The sequence below is a fragment of the Equus przewalskii genome, chromosome 5, assembly GCF_037783145.1.
Source record: "Equus przewalskii isolate Varuska chromosome 5, EquPr2, whole genome shotgun sequence".
In the NCBI taxonomy this organism is placed as follows: Eukaryota; Metazoa; Chordata; class Mammalia; order Perissodactyla; family Equidae; genus Equus; species Equus przewalskii.
Genome location: NC_091835.1, coordinates 14,165,626 through 14,190,117, shown reverse-complemented (window position 1 = coordinate 14,190,117; position 24,492 = coordinate 14,165,626).

Genomic DNA, 24,492 nt, shown 5'->3' with positions numbered 1-24,492 from the left:
TAACTGGAAGGAAGATTTTTCTTAATCTAGTCATCAAGAACTTTGTATTTTGCTAAACCTAAATACTTCCATGTCTTTTGCATGTTTTAATTCAAAACATTCTTTTTATGAAAGCAGGACAATTCTGGATTACAATAATGAAAGACATTTTGGATAAATTATAAACGTTTTTGTGATCCAAAGCATCCAGCATATAATGTTATTTGGTAAAGGAATGTACTTTTAGAGTTTTACTTTAAAAATTCAAGCTCTGGAAACAGTTTCAAATGATATTTCAGAACAACAAAGAGTCTTATCAAACTCATAGAATTGTTGGCACTTTTCTCCCCACCATGTAAAAACTCTACAAATTTGTTTGTATTGATTAAAGTCTGCAAAGAAAACACATTTATTTAGATTGATTCATGAAACTAGCTTCAGTAATGGAATACCGTACTACTTGTTTCAGTATTGGGCCCTGAAAATCAATGACAGGGCACTGAGGCCATTATTTTCCTCTTGTAAACAAAGATTCTTTAAATTTCAGAACATGACCAATGTGTTAGAGATGATAGACCAAGGCATTACTTTTGAAGAGGATATGCCAGTATTTGCCCTTTCAGATTAGCTAAATGCCATGAAATTAATATTGGCTCATTCTGAATTCTCCAGTTATGCTCAAATGAATACATAATTTTTGAAGAAAGAGAAAACAAGTCCTGTGTTTACAATGGCACTAACTCGCATGCCAATTCTTAAAATAAGAATTTTACTAAAGTCATTTCAAACAAAACCTAAATTCTATGAAATATCTTAGTCCAAATGGTTTAGAACTAGAAAGGATTCTTCCCTCAGTACGTGCTATTTGGCTACAATTAAAGAATGTTATGGTCTTGTGGAATTTCCGGTTTTAGCCATTTAGAGTCTGACCAACCTTCCATCACACAGGTTTCAGTAGTATTTACTAGATTCTTTCAAAACAGAGTTGTTCTTTTTCTGGAAAGATCACTTACAATTATACCCAAGAAACAATGCTTAGAGTTTATTTTTAAAAGAAAGAGGAAGTTTAGGTCAAGATTAAAGCATACAACCACCAAGGAGTTTCCACCCCAAAAGGCCTCTTAAATCTAAGTTCTAGGCTTTGTTTTTTATACTTCCTCAGAGGGTGATTGATTTGGAGTCCTTGGTTTCTTCCTCTACAAAGAATGAAAGGAACTTGATGGCAAAATTAGGTTGAAAACCCAAACATGAACTCTTTAAAATCTTTGGGGAAATAAACCATGTAAGTAGCTAATTCTTAATTAGGCTTCAAAATTCTCAAAAATTGATCACGTGTTTGGGAAAAGGGTTATGAGTAAGAAGTAGTGCCTCTACATATTAGAGTTAATTCCAAAAGGAGTGATAATTGGCAAGGAGAATGATAGTCTTAAATAGTCCCTGAGCTATTTTTTTTTCTTGAGAAGTCTTTGTAAGGGCACCACACAACATTTACATGAACAAGCCTGCAATTTTACAAAGCAATCTCACCTGTGTCACTACGTTTAATCTAGACAATAACCTTATGACACAGGTAGGTAGGACTTACACTCCTTGGAGAAGTCTCTGAGTCTCCCTTTTGTCATTTGTAAGATTGTGATAATAAATAATATTTGACCTGCCTAATATTTTTTATTGTAGAGAATAAAATGATCTCTTATGACAGACACCAAAAAGAAATTAAATTAGAAGCCAATGTATATTATTGTACTCAAGATAAGGAGAGAATTGTGGTTTTTAGATGAAAAAAAACAGAAGCAATATATTAAAAACTATTAAGGAAGTTGAATCAAATCATCTGTGATATATACATAAATACATATCAGAAATGTATCACAAATATATCAAATTATTTGTGAGATACACGCATACACTCACATAGACACAGGGCCTTATGCTGCTTATCTTTATGTTTCACAATCCTGATATTTGCTTTGTGTTTACCATTGCATCCTTAGTCCCTGGAGAAATTGTTGAAGAAATGAATGCAACAACCCATCTAGAACAAGGATCAAGCACATCTAGGGAAAGACCATATACTGAGCCATAAAGCAAGCTCAATAAAATTGAGTTGAAATTATACGGAGTACGTTGATCCCAATAGATGTTAGCTCAGAAATGAAACAAGCAAACAAAATAGCTAGCAAATAACTAAATGTTTGGAAATTAAGAAACACATTTTTAATTAACCCAGTAAAAAAGAAAATTAAAATATAAATTAGAAATATTTTGAGCTAAATGTTAATGAAAACACTATATATCAAAACTTGTGGGATGTAGTTAATGGTATAATGAAAGGAAATTTTATAGCCTCAAAGGCACATATTTGAAAAGAAGAAAGGCTGAAAACAAGTTATCCAAGAACTCATATCAAAAAATAAGAAAAAAAAAGCAGGAAGTTGCTTGTATCTGATACATGTATCTGATATGTGATATACATATAAATATATATAAAGAATATCTAAAATCAATTAGAAAAAGAGACATGCCAATAGAAAAATGAAAAAATATACAAATAAATAGGCACTTTGCCAAAGAGAATAGGCACATTGCCAAAACAATATGAAAAGGATTCAAATTCATGGAAAATTTAAGAAGTGAAATTTGAGACCATAATGGGCTACTGACATACAATTACCAGAATAATTATGATTAAAATATTGATAATAACAAGTGTCGACAAGGGTGTGGAGGACCTGGAACCCTTTTAGGTTGCTGGTAAGAGAAAAAAGTTACATGACCACTTCAGAAAAGTATTTGGGTGTATCTACTAGTGGAGAACATTTGCAGACCCTTTTTATCCAGGGCAGGAATTCCAAAACATTTTCACATCATAGCACACAGAAAATAATGTTTGTTTAGCACACTAAGGAAAACTGAGGAGGCTATCGTAACATGAGATCAATTCACTACCAGCAAACCACTCAGTCACACTGAGGACTAATGTGTTCAATACATAGGACATTTTTATCTAAGCATACCAGTGTGCTAGATCTGCACCTTTTAGAAAGCTCTGTTGTTGGTGACTAAATTGCAATTAGAGAAAAGATAAAATGCACATAATTATCTCTATTTTGTATATATTTTAAATGATTTATGTAATAACAAATACTAAATTCCCCAAGTGGTGTCCTCTGTTAGAATAGGGAATATCCCTTAAGGATGGGGACATAGGAAAAGAGTTCATGGAGTAGTGAGACTTGAGTTATCTGCCTTTCTTGAAAATTTCACAAAAAACAATCCACTTAAATCTATGCTGTCAAAAATGTTGGTCTGGTTATCATCATTTGTAATCTGTCTCAAATCCCTGGTGAAATAAGATAGGACATCAATTCATATTTAAAAAAATAATTTTGGCTTCTGCTTCTAGAAATATGGAGGAGACCTAGTTTTCCACTAGTATAACTGTAAGCCCTGGACGTCACATATAGAATAAACATAGAAAGAATCTAAAAGGCAGAGAGAAGAAGGAAGACTATCTAGAAAACTTGAGACCCAAGGAATAACGTGGTGGCAAGTTCCCTGGATTTTCTTTGTCTCATATATTGCAGACCTGGAGTAGAAAAAGCAAGCACCTGGAAATCCCAACAGGAGCAGACAAAAAAGAAGCCTCAACAGAATCTTTCTCTCTTTAGCCAAGTGACCAGGAAAGAGGCAGCTTAACAGAAAACTTTTAGAAAATAACTGCTCTATTCTAGCCAAACACCACAGACAAAGCTGTGGCCCTATCCCCATCTGTGTCAGCAAAACTTGAGTAGGGAGCCTAGGACTTCTACCCTTGTGAAGATGTGACTCCCCGGTACACCCCTGCCAGGTGTGTTAGAGAAGACCAAGTAGGGAGCTGATATGTTCATTCTTGCTGGCCAGGATTGAAACCAACTCCTCTCCCCTGACTATATTAAATAGACAACTTGAATAGCCCCATAAATACTAAGGATATTTAATTGATAATTTAAAAGCTCCTAAAAAACAAATCTCCAGGCCCAGATGGTTTCATTGAAGGATACTGCCAAACGTTTAAGGAAGAGTTAATACCAATTCTATACAATTTTTACAGAAAATAGAAGAAGGAACACTTCCCAGTTCACTTTTTGTAGCTAGCATGACTGATACCAAAACCACACTAACAAACAGACAAACAAAAAAGAAAGCTACAGAACAATATTAGTCATGAATATAGACGCAAGAGTCCTTAATAAAATAGCATATAAATTCAGAAATATATAAAAGTAATTATATACCATAAATAAGTGGGGTTTCTTCTAGGAACGCAAGTCTGGTTTGATATTAAAAAATCAATCAATGTAATCCACCATATTAATAGGCCAGAGAAGAAAAATCACATGGTCATATCAATGGTGTAGAAAAGCATTTGATAAAATCCAACATTTATTCATGATTTAAAAAACAAGCAAGTAAACAAAAATACCCTTTCATCTAAGTAGGAATAAAGGACAACTTCCTCAACTTGATAAAGATCATCTAAAAAATATCTATAACTAACATTATCCTTAGTGGGAAAGACTAAATGTTTTACCCATAAGATCAAGACCAAGGCAAGGATGTTCATTGTGACAACTTTTATTCAACACAGTGCTGGAAGTTCTAGCCAGTGCAATAAGGTAAGAAAAGGAGTAAAATGCATACAGATCAGAAAGGGAAAAACAAAACTGTCCATATTTGTAAATGCCATGATTGTCTATGTAGAAAATCTAAAGATATCATCAAAAAAACGTTTAGAACTAATAAGTGAGTTCAGCAAAGTCAGAGGACATAAGATAAATATGCAAAAATCATTTGTACTTTTATATACCAGCTGTGAACACATGGGCACTGAAATTAAAAATAAAATATTATTTACAATCAGAAAAAAAGAAATACTTAGCGTACATGAAACAAAGCATGTACACGGCTTATATGCCAAAAGTCATGTTTAAAGATAGAAATCATAGAAGATATAAATAAATGGAGAGACATAGCATAATCACAGATTGGAAGACATAGTAAAGATGTTACTTCTTCCAAAATTAATATAAATGTTTAATATAATCCTATCAAAATTCCAGCAATATTTTTTATATACACATACAATATTTTTCTAAAGCTTATGTAGAAAGGCAAAGTAACTAGAAAATTACCTTTAGTCAAATTAGAAATTTAACTAAAAAATTTAAAACTTTTGAAAAAGAAGAATAAAAGTGGGAAGATAATTCTACTCAACCTCTAGATATATAGTGACAGTAATCAAGACTGTATGTCATTGGAGGAAGTATACACATAGATCGATGGAAAAGAATAGAAAGCCCAGAAATAGATCCACATAAATATGTCCAACTGATTTTGACAAAGATGCAAAAGCAATTGATTGGAGGAAAGATAGCCTTTTCCATAAATTGTGCTGAAGTAATTGCATATCATTAGGGGAAAAAAATACAAGCATCAATCTAAGTCTCACAGCTTTTACAAAATTTAACTCAAAATGGACCATGGACTTAAGCATAAAACATAAAATTATAAAATGTTTAGAAATAAAAACAGGAGAAAACCTTCAGGATCTAGAGGTAACCTAAGAGTTCTTAGACGTGACACATAAAGCACAAGCCACAAATGGAAAAATGAAAAAATTGGATCTCATCAAAGTTAAAAACTTCAAACAAACTGATTAAAATATGAGAAAAAGTTCTTAAAAGACACCTCACCAAAGAAGATATGCAGATGGAAAACAAGCATATGAAAAGACGTTCCACATCATGTCATCAGTGAAATGCCAATTGAAACAATGGGATGTGACTACGTACCTGTTAGACTGGGAAAAATCCAGAATGCTGACAAGGATGTGGAGCAACACGAACTCTCATTCATTGCTGGTGGGAATGCAAAATGGTACAGCCAATTAGAAGGCAGTTTGACAATTTCTTACAAAACTAGACGTACTCTTGTCATATGATCCAGTAATCATAATACTTGGTATTTACCTAAAGGAATTGAAAGCTTATGTCCATACAAAAACTTGTACATGATGTTTATAGCAGCTTTATTCATAATTGCCAAAGCTTAGAAGCAACCTAGACGCTCTTCAGTAGGTGAATAGATTAATAAACTGTGGTACATCCAGACAGTGAAATATTATTCAGTGCTAAAAATAAATGAGTTATCAAGGCATGAAAAGATATGGAGCAAATTTAAATGCATATTATTAGGTGCAAGAGGCTAATCTGAAAGGATATATACTGTATGATTCTGATTACATGCCATTCTGGAAAAGGCAAACTATGGAGACAGTAAAAAGATCCATGGTTGTCTGAGTGAGAGGGGAGAGAAGGATGAATGGGTGGAGTACAGAGGATTTTTAAGGCAGTGATACTATAATGGCAGATACATGGCATTACTCATTTGTCCAAACTCGTAGAATGTACAACAGTAAGAGTGAATTCTACTTTACACTATGACCTTTGGGTGATAATGATATGTCAATGCGGGTTCATCAGTAGCAAGAAACATACCACTCTGGTCGGAGATTCTGATAGTGGGGGAGGCTGTGAATGCGCAGGGGCAAGAGGTATATATGGGAAATCTCTGTACCTTCCATTCAATTGTTTGTGAACCTAAAACTGCTTTTAAAAATAAAGGCTAGAGGCTTGCCTGGTGGTTGAGTTTGTGTGCTCAGCTTTGGTGGTCTGGGGTTTATGGTTTCAGATCCCAAGTGTGGACTTACATGCTGCTCATCAAGCCATGCTGTGGTGGCCTCCCACATACAAAATGGAGGAGGATTGGCACAGACGTTGGCTCTGCAACAATCTTCCTCAAGCAAAAATAAAAATAAAAAATAAATTCTATTAAAAATTTTAAACTTTTGCTCTGTGAAAGACCCTTTTAAGAAGATGAAAAGACAGGCTACGCACTGGAAGAAAATATTTACAATCCATATATCCTACAAAAGACTAGATCTGTCATGTATAAAGAACTCCCATGACACAACAGAAAATAAGCAAACAATCCAATTGGAACATGAGCAAAAGTCATGAGAAGACATTTCACTGAAGAAGATATACACATGGCAAATAAGCATATGAAAAGTTATTCCACATCATTAGTCATCAGGAAAATACAAATGAAAACCAAATGACATTGCTACACATCTATAAAAATTGCTAAAAAAATATAGTATCAAAATCAAATTATGGTGAGGATATGAAGAAACTAGATTGCTTATACTTTGCTGGTAGGAATGTAAAATGGCACAGCTACTTTAAAAAAAAATTGGCTGTTTCTTAAAAACTAAACACGCTACCACCATAAGACCAAGCAATTACATCCTGAATAGTTTCCCTGAGAAAAGAACATTTATGTTTGCACAAAACTCTATGCACAAATGTTTATAACAGCTTTGTTAATAATACTTCAAAACTCAGATGTCCTTCAGCGAGTTCATGGTGACACAAAGTGTCATAGATCAAAGCCATGGAATTACTACTCAGAAATACTACTCAGAAATAAAACGGGACAAACTATTGATAAATACTACGACATGGATAAATCTCCAGAGAATCATGTGGGGTGATAAAAGTCAATCTCAAAAAGTTACATACTATTTGATTCCATTTCTATAACATTCTTGAAATGACAAAATTCATAAAAGTGAAGAACAGATTAGTGGTTACCAGCAGTTAAGGAGGGAGTGGTGGTAAGAAGGAAATGGGTGTGGCTATAAATAGACAACCTCAGGGATCTTTGTGATGATGGAAACGTTCTGTATCTTGACTATATCAACGTCAATATCCTGGTTATGATATTATACTGTAGTTTTGCAAGACATTATCATTCAGAGAAACTGGATAAAGCACACACAGGCTCTCTCTGGATTGTTGCTTACAACTGCATGTGAGTCTACAAGCATATCAAATAAAAAGCTTAATTAGAAATAAAATACTCTGGTTACATATTAATGTTATACAGATATGTCTCCTCTTTTAACGAATTCTAAGCTATTTCAGCACAAGCTTTGCCCTGACCCCAAGGCTCTGCACCCTGTGAGTCGAAATTGTTTTCTTCTCATTCAAATTATTTTCCCCTCTCTGTCCTTCCTCATTTCCATCAGGGCTTCATACGGATGGTACTTTCCTACACTCTCCTAGTCTAACTTCATTCCATGCTTTGAAGATCTTTCTTTATAAAATATTTATTATATTTTAATAATTGTATTATTTAGGTGACTAGCTAGTCAGCATTTGATTGATTTGTATTTGAAGGAGATTTAAGAGATTATTTATTCCAACTTTAGGATAATATAAGTAAGGAAATTGAGGCTCAGAATGTCTAGGCAACTTTGCAATTTGCTCAAGGCAAAGTCAAAAATCGGAACCTAGATTCCCAAATCCTTTATAAAATTGTCTTTTTTCTCTCTCACAAAAGTGATTACTCTTGATTAGGTTCCAAAAACAGCCATAAAAGACCATAAACTTAAAAAAATTAACTCTTCTATTAACACAGTGAATATATAGATACTTATAAAAATTGCAACATTGACAAAACAATAGAAAATGACTTCTTAATTCTCTTTCCACTCCAAATATCCTTTCCTCCACTGTTTCTCTTCAGATACAAAAATAAACGCATGAATGCACCTGTGCACCCACCTAGGGGCACAATATAAATAGCTTTTTTCCTACTCAGTAACATATCTTAGAAATTATTCCCTATCAGCACATAAAAGTAGTGGTGGACAGACCTTAGATTGGTCCCTCCATGATCCCCACCTCCTGGTATTCATGCCTGTGTATGATCCCCTCATTTTGAGTATGGGCCAGACCTGTGACTTGCTCCTAATCAACAGCACATAGCAAAGGTGATGGAATGTCACTCCTCTGATTGCTTTACCCTAGTGAGACATAAGATTTATCTTGCTAGCTGTTTCTTTCTAGAGAATCTCCTTACTAGTTGATGAAGTAAGCAACGGTGTGGAGAGGAACTGATGGCAGCCTCTAGGAATTATGGGAACTATCCCGCCCTCTGGGAACTGAGGGTGACCTTCAGACAACAGCCAGCATGAGCTGGGGCCCTCAATCTTGCAACTATAAGGAAACGAATTCTGGCGACAATCTGAGTAACTAACCGTGGATGCAAATTCTTCCCCAGGTGAGCTTCTAGATGATAACAGAGCCCAGCCAAAATTTCATTGAAGCTTATAAGACCTTGAGCAGAAGCCTGACCTAAGCAATGCCTGGACTCCCAACCCACAGACTGTGAGCTAATAAATGTGTATTGTTGTAAGCTACTAAATTTGTGGTAATTAGCTACACAACACAGAACTAATGCAAAGGTTTACTTTATTTCCTGCTACACAGCATTACCTTTTATGCACATACCATGTAGAATTTTAAAATTTTCCTATTGATGGATATTTATTATACATATCCCTTAGCATATAGATATAAACACATTTGTACGTTTAATTCTCAATAGTAAGATTCTATATTATGTATATATTCATTAAGGGGCTGGCCAGTCACATAGTGGTTAAGTTCACATGCTCTACTTCAGTGGCCTGGGGTTCACAGGTTTGGATCCCAGGCACAGACCTAGCACTGCTTGTCAAGCCATGCTGTGGTGGCATCCCACATAAAATAGAGGAAGATTGGCACAGATATTAGTTAGTTCAGTGACAATCTTCCTCAAGCAAAAAGAGGAATATTGGCAACAGATGTTAGCTCAGGGCCAATCCTCACACACAAAAAAAGAAATATATATATATGTTCATTAACATTTTCATTGATATTATCGTTATAGTCTACACAGAAAGTGTGTCATTTTATGCTTTTTCCAGCAATACATGAGCGTGCCAGTCCCCTCAATTGTTTCTATTTTACAAAATGCTAATAAAATATTTTATCATTTTACTCCTTTTTACAAAATACAACAAAGTATTTTAAGGTATGTTAAAGTTAAAATTGGATATCTAATTATAATAATATTGTGTGTGATGGCTAACACACAACATATCAGTAAACGGATTTTCCAGATTATCTGCCTATGTCAATGGCTATACCTAATCAAAGGCTTTAAAATTTAGCAAAATGCTTTGACTCATACAGCTGTTCTGCTCTTATAAGATACGGATAAATCTATCTGGTCTACCAAACTACAATGGCTTTGAAGAAAGAGTCCTATTGTTTTAATAAACTATTGCCATTTTCTATAATACTCTTGGTAGAAATATCAAACAGGGCTGATACATAAAACTCAAGACCACAATTTCATGGAGCATTTTCCCTAAAGATGTACAAAAGCCCAATATATTTTCAATGAACTTGTCTTTTAACCTTCCAGAGCAAGAGAGGGAAAAGAGTTTTGGATAAATGCCCAGAGTCATTAAGATGATGAGTCATGAATGTCAAGATAACACTTGATATACCAATGTTCACAAAGAATTTATTAGTCATTTTAAGGTGTGAGCTACCACAGAGGTACCTAGGTGCTTAGAAATTATGAGGGCTTCTCTCTCAGAACAATGAGGGCTAGAAAAACTCCATCTGCAGAAAGCAGGAGACTTAAAACACTTTAGAGTCAGTCTGTTTGTCTTAAATATAGGTGTTCTTATTCCTACTTCCATTGCTCATTGGGATACATGGTAGATACATGGCATTATGGTCCAGTAGGTTCTGCCCCTTGGGCAGGGAGGTACTTCAGGTCATGTCCTCTGAGAAAGTAAGTGAGTGCTAGCGTGGGAAGAAGACATACACAGATTCTTGGGTGTCCAGAGGCATGTATTTTGGCAGGGGCTCTTACTGTCACCTGGCATATGTTCTCCCCCCTCCACATGTTTTCACTTCCCTCTAAGTTTTGGTTATGCACATAGTTTCAAGCTAGAGACATATTTTATAGCTGCCCTTGTAGCTACTTGTAGTCCTGTGTCCCGTGACTCAATTTCAGACAAGGAATTAGGAAGCTTTCTCCTCTCCATGCTGTCGTACTCTCTTCCTTTGGGGTGAAATGCTGACCAGAAAATAATTTGTAAATCTCTAGTAAAGTTGAAGATGCTCATGCCCTATGATACTGAAATTAAGCTCTTTTACCTTCTAGAAAATCTCTCATAGTATATAGAATATATAAGGAGACATACAAAAATGTTTTCAGAGGCATTACTTATAACAGAAATACTTTGTAAACAACCTAAGTATTCCTCAAAAGAAGAAATGGATAAATTGTGTTATATTAATGCTGTTGAATGGCATGCAGCTGCAGGTTTAGGGAAAATATATATGTATTAAAACTATAACTAAGTGCTAGAGATTGATAAATGTCAAATTTAGCATAGTGATTGTCTCATCAGTTGTGGGGTCAGGAGAGAAAAAGAAACTATAAAGATATGGTAGATAAGGTACATATTTTTTAAGTATTTATAAGTTATATCATTATTATATAATAATTATACATTATTATATATTTATTAAGTATTTATAAATTAAGTTATATCATTATTATATAATAATTATACATTATTATATATTTATTAAGTATTTATAAATAAATTATAATAAAGCTATCACATATTAAAACTTGTGGGAATCACTTAAGAAGTACTTAAAGTGGAAAAATATATGATAGCCTTAAATAAACCTTAAAGAAAAATGCTAAAAATAAATGAAATAAATTAATTATTTCATGAAAGAAATTAGGAAAAGATCAACATGGAAAGTAAAATGATGAAAAGAAATAAAGAATTTAAAAATGAAACCAATGGTATAAAGATAATCAATAAAACCAAGAACTGGCTAATAGAAAAACATTAAAAATGTGAATCTTTTGTCAGATTTTTCAAAAGGATAATAAAGAGAGCAAGTACAAATAAAAGCACACTTGGAACAAAAAATAGGAATTATAATGACAAATAAAAGAATAATTTTATGTCAATCGACAAACATCAATAAATTTTAGAACATAAACAAAATGAAATATTGGGGGAAATAGAGGTTTCAAAACAAACTCAAGAAAAAATGGGTAATAAATGATAAAATAAAAAATGATCTACTGACGCGTTACCACATTGATGAGGCTCAAAAACACTATGCAAAGTGAAAGAAAAGTCAAATGCAAAAGACCACATTCTCTATGATTCCACTTATATGAAATGCCCAGAAAATACAAATCTCTGTCAAACTGAAAATAAATTAGTGATTGCTTAGGGCTGTGGATGGGAATGAGAAATAACTGTACATAAGCACAAGGAATCTTTTTGGTGTGACAAAGATGTTTTAAAATTGGACCGTGATGATGATTGCACAATTGTGCAAATTTACTAAAATTCATTGAATTTTATGATATGTAAATTGTACCTTAATAAAGCTGTTAAGGGGCCAGCCTGGTGGCATAGTGGTTAAGTTCATATGCTCTGCTTCAGCAGCCTGGGGTTCCCAGTTTCGGATCCCAGGTGCAGACCTAGTGCCACTCACCAAGTCACGCTGTGGTGGCATCCCACATAAAATAGAGGAAGACTGGCAAAGATGTTAGCTCAGCAAGTCTTCCTCAAGCAAAAAGAGGAAGATTGGCAACAGATGTTAGCTCAGGGCCAATCTTCTTCATAAAAAATAAATAAATAAATAAAGCTGTTAAAAATAAGAAATAAAACACTCTAATAGACCAATAATCATTAAAGTGAATAAACTGCTTATTAAAAAAATAAAGACTATCTCCCAGTCTACCTCACCATAACCCCAAAATAAAACAGGCTTAGAGGATTATACAAGCAAGTTTGTATCAAAACTCCAAGGGGTAGATAATTCATATCTTCTACAAATCATTTCAGACAAAAAAAAGGAGAGAAATCCTCCCGTTTCAATGCACATATGGTAATATACTCTGATAGTAAAATTCATTAAGGATAGTACAAAAAATAATAAAATAATCATACTTGTGAATGTAAATGAAAACATCCTGCATGAAGTCTCATCACATTGAATTCCATACTATATTAATGAAAATTATAATAAAGTGTGATTTATCCCAGGAATGCAAGAATGTTCAAGGTCAAGAATTTGAGGAATTTCATAGCTTGTGGTATAAAAATCATGTGATTATCTCAATAGAAGCAGAAAAAGTATTGTAAATACAATACTCTTTTATGATAAAAACAAAACTCTTAGCATGCTGGAAATAAAGGGAAATAGTTTTAAGCTGATAAAAGTTTTTTAATCAAAACTATATATATAATATATTTCATTTTTTAAGGCTTAAAAACAAAAACTGCAATGTTTTTGTTCATTACTACAACACACTATATTGTTATACTACTTTTTCTGTGTTCAAAAAATGGCTAATAATCTAATTTAAAAGTATTAACTTATTCGTTTTTCTTTTTCATACAGTAAAGTTTATGATGTTTTATTTATTTTTACTTATAATAATATGATTATTACAATAAGTTCAGAAAAAGAAAACATTCACTGTGTTTCTTTTCTTGCCATGATTATTCATTTAATTTTATAATTATTGGATAAATAATTTGTATTGTATATTGAAGGGGGTGGTGCCAAAAATGGTCTTTTCTATGTGTCAATTATGCACAGAAGCCACTGTACAAAGGACCATGGGCTAGTATGTGTTATACCCAACATTTCTATACAAAGAATAGCTATGAGTGACACCATTCTCTCTCACCTCATATAGTATTGACCTTTTTTCTACCAAGTCTTTAGAAACTATCTCATATCTTTCTCCTATTGTCCTAGCTCTGATGATATACACAATAGTAACTTACTAGAAGAAAGTCTTGATTCTAATGATCACTATGCTTTTGTAGCATCAGAAATATACCTATTAATGTTAGAAACATTATAATCCTACTGTAGATGTGACATCATGTCTCCCTCAGAGACATCCCAAGTCATTCAGTAGGAAATACAAAGAAAGAATGAGAAAAACTATTTTTATATTCAGGTGTTATGATTACCTAAATAGAAATCCCAAAATATTCTACAGAAAAACAATTAAAAATAATAAGTTCAGGGTTTCTTACCAACAATACCATTTATAAAAGAAAAAAGAAAAAACAGGGGCCAGCCTGGTATAATAGTGGCCAAGTTCGCACACTCTGCTTTGGTGGCCCAGGGTTCGTGGGTTCAGATCCTGGGCACAGACCTACACACCACTCATCAAGCCATGCTGAGATAGCGTCTCACACACAAAATAGAGGGAGATTGACATAGATGTTAGCTCAGCGACAATCTTCCTCAAGCAAAATGGAGAAGATTGGCTACAGATGTTTAGCTCAGGGCCAATCTTCCTCACCAAAAAAAAATACATATATGTAAAAGAAAAAACAGATATCACTCACAATATTTTAAAAATTATGATGCTTCAACATTGTAAATATGTAGGAAAAAATAAACAATCCATTATTTGGCAAATATCTAGAAAACACTATTTTATATTCAAATGATAGAGTTCTATTTAGCAGTTAAATTGAATAAAAACAAACACATATATATATGCATACATATACATGTACTTGTACATATTCAAAACTGTGGAGATGTAAGTGATAAGGAGAAAGAAAGAGACAATAAGGAGACACGATGGTGGTCGCATGCCTGGAAGTAAAAGGAATGGGGTCAAGAAGTAAATCTTTATTTAAATCTTCTTTAAGGCCTACGATTTGGTCTATAATGCTCTATTGTTTTCTTCATAATAACATTATAGGGAAACATTATAAAGTCTGCCAATGTTGGGGAGTAGCTGCACAGGTAATTGTTACATTATTTTCTTATCTTTTCTGTACTTCTTAAACTTTTCAAAATCCAAAACAACTTGTAGAAGAAATAAGAGGAAAACTTGTAATTATAATCACACTTCTACATTTATGTGAAGCATACATGAGTTATCTCATTTGTATAAACTATATGTGCACTGTGTCAGTATAAGGATCCTGATAGTCTAAAATATAAGAGGAGTGATTCAGAATTTCCATTTCAAATCCTTTAACCAATATCTGCCTCATTTACTTAATACAAATATAATTTTGGATTTATGTGATTGAAAAGCTCTTGTTAAATGGGATTTCAGAAGAGTCTGTTTTTTCTCCTGTAAATTTAATTTTAATAGTGATTTTTAATTTACTTTGAAGTCATGTAATTTTTATTTTTATCAAAGGGTTAAGAAAGAAAACCATACAGGTAGCAAGTAATGCATTCAGTGGGTTCCATATTTCTCCTCCTTCCTTTCCAAGTTCCAGCTGCTATGGTTTAGGAAGCAGGTAAGAGGACTAATTACTTTTTGCCATTACTTGCTGTGGGGGTTGAAGAAGAAGAAAGAAGATTAAGGGCCACTTGAATGTATGCTGTTGGGTAATTTCTGTGTCCTGGTGAGAGACTGTGTGGCCCTGGGTGGCTCCTTGATGCCCTCTGATGTTTCAAATTCATTTGGCCCTGTATACAGCCTTGAGCCCTGTGTTGACCCCCAACGGGTTGATGCATTTCTATTTGATTATCTCTAAAAAATAGTAATAGACAGGATTCTGTATGGTTATGATTCCAAAATCCTAGCATTCATAAGAAAGATGTAAGGAACTCTTAGTGAAATGCAGATCCTTTGCCTCTAACCAGACATACGTCAAACCAACAGATTTGGGTCTGGGCAGGCAATCTGCATTTTGAGCACCCCAGGGGATCCTGATATTGATAACTCAGAGATAAGAACACATAGCATGGTCAGGAAGTCATGAGTGGATAGTCATGAGGTGCTGTTCTCTTTGTTTTCTCCTAAAATTTTCCTGACTCCTCCTAGACCACCAGTCTGTAGAATGGTAAGCCGCTAATTCTTATTTTGGCCAAACTCCAAAGACAAGGGAAGCTGTATTAGTTTTCTAGGGCTACCGTAGCAAAGGACCTGAAACTGGGTGTCTTAAAACAAAAGAAATTTATTCTCTGATAGTTTTGGAGGCTAGAAGTCCAAAATCAAGGTCTTGGCAGGGCCACGCAGCATTCTAAGCTTGTAGCAGAAGATCCTTCCTTGCCTCTTCCAACTTCTGGTAGCCCCAGGTGTCCCTTGGCTTGTGGCACCATCACTCAAATCTCTGCTTCGGTCTTCACGTGGCTGTGTTCCCTCTGTGTCTGTGTCTCTGTGTCCTTCTCCTCCTCTTATAAGGACACCAGTCATATTGGATTAAGGGCCCACCCTAGTCCAGTATGACCTCATCTTAACTCATTACATCTGCAATGACACTATTTCCAAATAAGGTCACATTCTAAGGTTCCAGAAAGGACATGGATTTGGAGAGAACACCATTCAACCCAGTACAGAAGCCTTAAACTGTTTAATTAGAGATTACTTTGAAATACTAAGTTCTTCACAAGCAAATGAGAAAATATCCTCCTCCTCTTTAGTTTATTTCATTTCTTTAAGATTCTCTTTCATTCCTGTGGTAATTCTTTTCTAAGCTTTTTCCCTTGTCTGTTTGTCAGAGGATATAAGTATCATTCACTTTAGAATTACCTCATTGCTCTCTCTGCAAGATTTGGCACATCCTTAGAAACCAGGAATTTCCTTCAATAGTATATCAGTGTGTGCATGTATGTTGGGAGAACAGCATAGAAGCCTCTTGGGGAATCAATGCTGTGTTTTCCTTTGGTTGCCAAAAGAAAAAACTTTTGCAATGAGTTCAATGAAATGACCTGCAAAAAGATGAGGAATAAGACTCCCTAACCTTGTTTAACCATTCAAGTCTGATAAGCATCACCCATTAAGTTTCAAAGAGTAAAAAGCTAAGTTGATTCATAACAATCCTGAAAAGGAATTTTTTTTGAAGAGGTAGACAAGAGAGACTCCAGAAATTCCAGGTAATATTTTTATTTCCTGAGGCCAAGAGATTACAATAGTCGTGGATATTCCTTGACTCAAAGAACTCAGTTCTCAATGGTAGCATTCTTAAGGTGGAGAGAGGTTTTAATATTCAAGAATATCAGTAAAAATTACTCATAATTCAGGTTATCCTTAATCTTGCCTCATCATCACACATCGTGCATTTCATTCTTTTTAAAGAATAACGCTCAAGTTTCATTTAACTCAGAGAAATTCCCTCAAAAATGTTTTCATTTCTGTAAGCCGAATTCAATCCTTTGTTCTCAAGCAGCACATCTCTTATGAAAGTCTCCACGGAAACTTCAAGGCTCCCAGCTGTCTCATTATGACTCAGTTTCATTATATACCCAACATCACCACAATCTATTAAATCAAAGCAATTTAAAAACTGGCCCCGAAACTCACTATTAAAAAATGCACTGACAAATACACTCTTTAATCAATGTTGAAGTTGCCAGGATATTTCTGATCCTATTGCTTCTAAGAGTTGCCTTTAAAGGACTGGAGAGGCACAGATTAACTGTCACAATTGAGCATTTATGAAGGAAATGGCTGTGCTCTCATAAACTGTTCTTAATCATAATTTATAAACTTAGATACTGAAATACTCTCACAATGCTTTCCAAGTGGTCAGAAATATGTACATGTTAGATAGTTTAATAATCATGGATCCTAAAATTGGTCTTTCTTTATAGACAAGAATTTCCCATTTATGGATAAGAGAAGATGATTTGGAATGTGAATAATTTACTTTTCAAAAATCTTCCCCCAACATTTTCAGAGATTCCTGATAACAGGGATAATTGGATGTATGTGGTATTAATTCACTACGTCTTTGAAAAGTACTTATATTTTTGGGTAATGTTAAATAGAAAATAACTGTTAAGACTCCACGACCCAAAGTTTCCGTGTGCATCACATAGCGTGGTCTGTAGACCACTCTCTGGCAATTCTTCCACATGTAACTTTTGAATTCAATGATCAAAGGATGTATCAAAATTAAATGAAAGTATGATATATGAGGCATATGAAAGCATTTGGTAAAATATAAAATAATATTCATACTTAAGGTTCTCTGTGGTAGTGGTTATCAACCCTCGCTATGCTTTACAATCAACTGGAAAGCTTTGTAAAAGTTCAGCTGTTCTCTTCAACTAATGAATGGAAAAATGAATTGTCGAAAACAATACTGTAGAATACTGCTCAGTATTCTTCATACAGTATAAAGGAATGCACTACTGTTACATTCAACAATATGATGAATCTAAAAAGTATTATCCTATGTGAAAGAAACAAGGCATGGAAGACTAAGTACTCTTTGATTCCATTTATATGACATTCTGGAAAAGGCACGACTACAGGGAAAGCAATCACTTTATTTTATTTTATTTATTTATTTATTTTGAGGAAGATTAGCCCTGAGCTAACTGCTGCCAATCCTCCTCTTTTCACTGAGGAAGCCTGGCCCTGAGCTAACATCCATACCTATCTTCCTCTACTTTATATGTGGGACACCTCCCACAGCATGGCTTGCCAAGCAGTGCCATGCCCCCATCCGGGATCCGAACCAGCAAACCCCATGCCACCAAAGTGGAACGTGCACACTTACCCACTGTGCCACTGGGCTGGCCCCACAATCACTTTAAAATAGGTGAATTTTACTGTATGTAAGTTGTAACTCAACAAAGGTTGGAAAAATTCAGATCCCCAAGTCTCACCTCCAGAGGTTCTAATCCAGTTGTGGTAGAACTCAGGCAAGTTTTAAACTCTCCTAGTGAGTCTAACAAGGGAATTGAAAACTACTGCCCCATCGTGTTCATATCAGAAGCCTCAATCCCTCTTGAGTGTGATATCACAATTCTATGCAATAAAGAATAGCTACCTATTAGCTCTTAATGGTACACGCATTGCCTCTTCTTTACAAATGGAACTATAATGTAATTTCTGTTATCAATGAACATCAACTGATTGATTTGTAATGCCTTTATGATTCAATACAATGGTTTGTTTATACTTTTCTCTGAGAAGATCACATTCAGGTATTTCATTTCATTCAGGAGCATTGGTGAACATACGTAGCCCTTACCTCCTTGCTAAACCCATTTACCTTAGACAATTTCAGTTCAATTCAGACTAAAACCCTGTATAAATCAAGATTTTGATGTGATCATGCAAATAGCGAAGGCAACCTCAGTTTAAGTGGAAATATATATTAAGCATCTACTATTTCAAAGGTACCACCACTCCGAAGGAATTTTCACTATAGTGTGAGAAACAAGGCATATATATTCAGAAATAGAACATAGGGCAGATATCAACTGGTACCATAATCCCTCCAGGCAGGAAAGGATGGTAAAAGATCCCCCACCTATAATGCTCAGACAAGTTTTCCTACCTCCTGTTTCTCCCACATCAAATCTATCCACCATGTTTACACCAGATTGAACTCCCTAATCTACAAATCTGATCATGTGGTATCCCTGCCTGAAGTCATTCAACAGTGCACCTTCACCCATGTGGGAAACATCAAATTCCAACATGTTGTATAAAGTTTTGAAGGACCTGGGCCTTGTCTCTGGGCCCTGCTTCATTCCACCACTGCCCACTTTCCCCTCTCTCCCTCCCTAATTTCTTTGTGTTCCAAGTCCAATTAACACTAATTTGGGGAAAAATAGAGAAGGAAACTGAATGTTTGTTGACAATACACTACATTACTCTGTGCTGAGAATTGTGCTAACGCAGAGATGACTTTATGGGCATAAATCTGTGTCCTAGCACAGGGTCCTGTGCTGAGAAAGACAAAGCTTGGTCTAATGCTCTCCTGTTGCCATCTTGAAATTCTTAATAATTTTACCTTTGACCTTGTGTTTTGGGAATGACAGGAGCTCACAGGTCAATGGAGCACGCATTTCAGTAGAGGAGATGACCCAGGCTGCAGTATGTGCACATAGTTGTGGTCCAGTAGCCAAGAGCACAAGCGTAGGTGCACATAGCATTTGATCCTGAGTGCTCATGTAGACCGTGGGACCCCTCTTTGTTTTTACAATTATGTTTTCTCTGCCTGGAATGCCCACTTGTAACCCCCTTCATGCTTGCCAACTCACTTTCCATTGCCTAAATATTGGAGAAAGTCTTACATCTCCTCTAAGACTCAACCGAACCATCATTTCTTATATGATGGCTTCCTCAAGTCCTGCAGAAGTTCATTATTTCCTCCTTTGAGCCACCATTAGTCCCCTACTAACCTCTATCCCAGCATGTATCACGAATATTACACAATTATTCACAGGTACTTCAGCCCTCACTAAATTGTAGATCCCTAAAGGAAAGAACTCCTTTTATTAATCTCTGTATTCCTGACACAGCACAGCTCTCAGCACGTCATGGGCTCTCAGGAAGTATTTAACTGAATTAAACTGTTGGCACTTACATAGCAAATGGGCTTCCTGCTGATGGAAAGTGAATGTGTGGTCAAAGGATCCTCTTTAAAAGCTGGGAAGGATGTAGGCAGAAGAGAAGCTCAATATTTTGGGAGTATTCTAAACTTTCCAACAATCCGCCAACACCTACTCACATGAGCCTCTGCTTTTCATCTGCTCTGTTCTCTTCATCGGTATCTTTTATGTGAAATTAAATATCCCAAATACACTTGAGAGTAGGTTTTTCCCAGATGACTGAGTTTAATATTGCAGTGTTTACTTTCTGGCTTTTTGTTGAGTATTTAAATCCAGGTGTTTACAATATGTGGTTCTTCTGTAATTTTTGTTTTCTCCAAGTAGATTTTCTGAAGCAGCTGGTGGCACGTATGTAAACATAATCAAAATATTTGTTTAAGTTTTCCTAAGGTTTTGCATCTACTGGACCCAGTGACAGAAGATGTTTACTTTACAGTTGGCTGTGAATGATGTAATTGAGATCATATTGCCTGGGAAATAGAAAACAACTGAAATAGGATTTATAAAAGTACATTAACTATTAGGATACATTGCTGTAAAACAGGGAATAATTATTTTTATGGTGGTTAAATAAAGCTTAAAAAAGACATACATGAATATTATACAGATGGTACATTTTATTGAGCACCTTTTATGAGTTAGATACTAAGTTCAAACCAACAGAATACACAATGTGTTTTGTGGGTTTAGGAAAGCAGATACACATTTGGGGGCCAGATTGTAAATTATTTAGGCATAGGTCATCTAGTATATTCTCGAACTAATTGACCTTAAATAATATCATGACTGATTTTCTTAAAAGTTAAATCCTATTTTAAGACAGAATTTTTGGCTTAGTGGAAGTGATGGGTAGCAGGAAAGACACAGGGAAAGGATATGTGTGGGCAGGGGGTAGTCATGAGGGAGAATTCTCATACATGATCTAAACTCAACATATCCATTAACTTAACTATGTGCTGGGCACAGCGCTGGACACTGGAGTACAGCGCAGAGTGAAACAGACATGGTTCTTGTCTGTGAGTGTCTAAATTTGTATTAAACAATCCCATAGTTCTATGTAAAATTGTGCCTGGGAAAAATACAATGAAGTAGAGTCATATGATGAGATGAAAGTCTGTGCTAGGAGGACTTGATGTAATCAGGAAGTCCAGGTAAGAGAATCAGATAAAGAGAACTCATGTACAAAGAAAAGCAGTTTTAAGAGTTAGGATTAGACTTGAGGGGTGACTCCTTGTAGAAGGAGGCAGGAACCTGGAGACCACATAAAGAATTTTGGTCTTTATGTGAAAAGTCATGGGAATCCCTTGTGTTTTAGCAGCAGAGTAAGCTGATTGGACCTGATAAAGACCATCTGGCTGCAGAGGGGGGAAAAGATTGGAGAAAAGGGGTGAGGAGAAACCCCTCCACCAATCCTTGTTCTTCTCAGTGCCTCTTATCCGAACCTAGAGTCCAAATGTAATGGGTAGTGAAAGGGTCGATGTTGGATACTATAATGCAGATATATGATACATATATAGTTTAAGCTATTCAAATTTCCCTTCTAAAGACCTAGAAATTATCCACAGACATTTGTCAGTGGTGAAAGATATCCACACCTACAATCTTAAAGCAACTCCAAGGACAGCAAGGCCAGGGCTTTGCAAGGTCATACAGCTGCTCAGTGGAATGGCTCTATCCTATAGGCCATGGCCCAGTGTAAGAAACAAAAACAACTCTGGGTGTTCCTTAGTTTTCCTTGTGGAGTCTGGCAGCAATGCACAAGGATAGGCCAGCCAGGTTCAGGAAGCATCTGTGTGAGTCAAGGAATGTATAGAAATGTAAGCCAACTGAACACTGGTTAGCTTTTGTAGGTTCTGACTGAGGGAGCACATTTCTGTGTGACTGCATATTTGTGCTTCTTGCTAATCAAAGGCACCTGAGTGGGAGAAACACAGAAGTCATTTCCTAATTGAAAACAGTTTGAGAGTCTAAACTCTGGAGTTGACCCACCCCCACCCTCCCTAATGAACTACTTGGAGCTTTCCCAACATGCAGAATAAAGAGACTGTATGGTAACCTTCTACTGGGTGAACTGTCAAACATCATACTGGGCAGGAAGGATGCTACTCATTCCTTGCCCTGGATTGCACAGAAGTCTTTCTGGAATGAATTACTAGAGATGCTGATAATTTCAACATAAATCTTACTATAGCATGATTGAGCTTTTGGATACTTTAGTTCAATAACTACAAAATAATTACCAGATTATCTATTCAGTTCACTTGTTTTGACCAAATTCTGTGCTAGGTTCTAGAGACAGAAAGACAAATGACACGCAGAAAATGCCCGTAAGGAGCTTCTAAGCTAATGGTAGATACAGACTTGTAAGTTAGTAGGAAATTTGATAGAAGATTGTTGTTGGTGTTGAGTAGAATGAGGTGCAAATCAGGGGACTGTACACTCTATATGAACCTGACAAGTTCCCATTGTCTTCTGTTCCCATTATCTACTTGTCCCCTTTGGAACAGTGGCCTTATTTCAAATGGCTCCACTGGCATTTCATCAGGGCTCTGCTTTCTTGGCAGATTAATTCACAGCAGTGTAAGGTAAGAAGAGCCCCCCACCCCCAATCTTGTAGGGAAGCTCAAGATACAGCTCCAATTATTCTCCAACCCTTCGCAGCCTCTATCCCCTCAACTCCAAGGATGCATGCATTTTTAGAAAAGGAAGTGAAATCAGACCAACAACAAGTAAATTTAAAGCATTCTCCTATTTTATGGGCAGTAAAACTTCTGGCTGGCCAATAACTGAAAACTTAATCCCTACCTTCTATTTTAATTGCTTATGTAATTGTATAGCCATATTGTGTCTTTTTTAATTCATCACTGTACATGCAGGACCTAAAAAAGATGAATGGAATGATAGTCTTGTTAATGCATAATCACATTAATGATAGAATAGAACATGATTTCAAATGAATACACACTTTAAATCATCAAGAAAAAGTGGAATGCACCTTGTAATCATTCCTTGAAAATAAAATATGAAAATATGAGTACCATTGATATAGAAGAATAAACAATTTTGTATAAGTGTGTGTGTTTTATGTTCTATTTTTAATTACTGCTTCAACTCTCTCAGCCTCTGATTTCTATGCAATCACACCAACTCTCCACATAAATCCTCAAATACATATCAATCCTTCAGCCCACTGTCTATACTACTACATCTTGAAAACTGAGTGATACGAGAGTAAATGACATCGCTGTACAGTTTGGTGCTCATGTATCACAGTTTTCAGTTTCATCTGGATCCTCAACACCATTTGTTATTCTTTTGTCTTGTTGCAATGACTAGTTCCTCTTACTATTGTTAAAAATTTACCATGAGCTTTGAGCATCATGGCAGAGTGTGCTCTCCTCTTGAACTCTCCCCACTAAAATACAACTAAAATGACATTCGTACACCAACAGGGGACATTCACAGAACAAAAGATGTCTGAGGGAGCCAGACAACCATATGTCTGAAGGTGGTGGTACTGGATCCTCCGGAAGAAGTGGAAGCAGGTAAGGGGGACTTTTCTCTTCCCAATGGCAGCCAGTGACCTCGGGACGGCATGAATCTCTGAGAGAAAAGGGGGAACGGGAAGCTTTTAGCAGGAAAACGATTGTTCTCTGAGTTCCTTCACAGCCCACAGGAAAGCCCCACACATAGAGGAGACTAAGCTATTGTGGGGGTGTCTTCATCAAGCTAGTACAACAGGAGAGCAGTTGGTGAGGGCCCAGGGACCACACAAGAGAAAGAAAGTGCCCCTCTTCCTGGCCAACAGATTGGCCAGAACTCCTCACAGAGAGAAAGGCATTGGCAGGGGGAGGCACAGAGGAGAGGGAAAGTGCCTCTTCCCCACCCTGGCACTCCAGCCCTGCAATCAGCCAGAGCACCATGTGGAGAGAAAAGCAGTGGATGGGGGAGGAACACAGGTATAAGAAAGCGCCCCTTCTCCTGCCCAGCGCTCCTTGGAGAGGCAGTAGCTAGGGGAGGCACATGGGTGTAAGACAGTGCCCCTCCCCCCGCCCAGCACTGCAGCTATGTGATCACCCAGAACACCACTGAGAGAAGAAAGCAGAGACTGAGAGAAGTGCAGGTGAAAGAGGGTGCTCATTCCCCCACCAAGTACTCCCACCCTGTGATT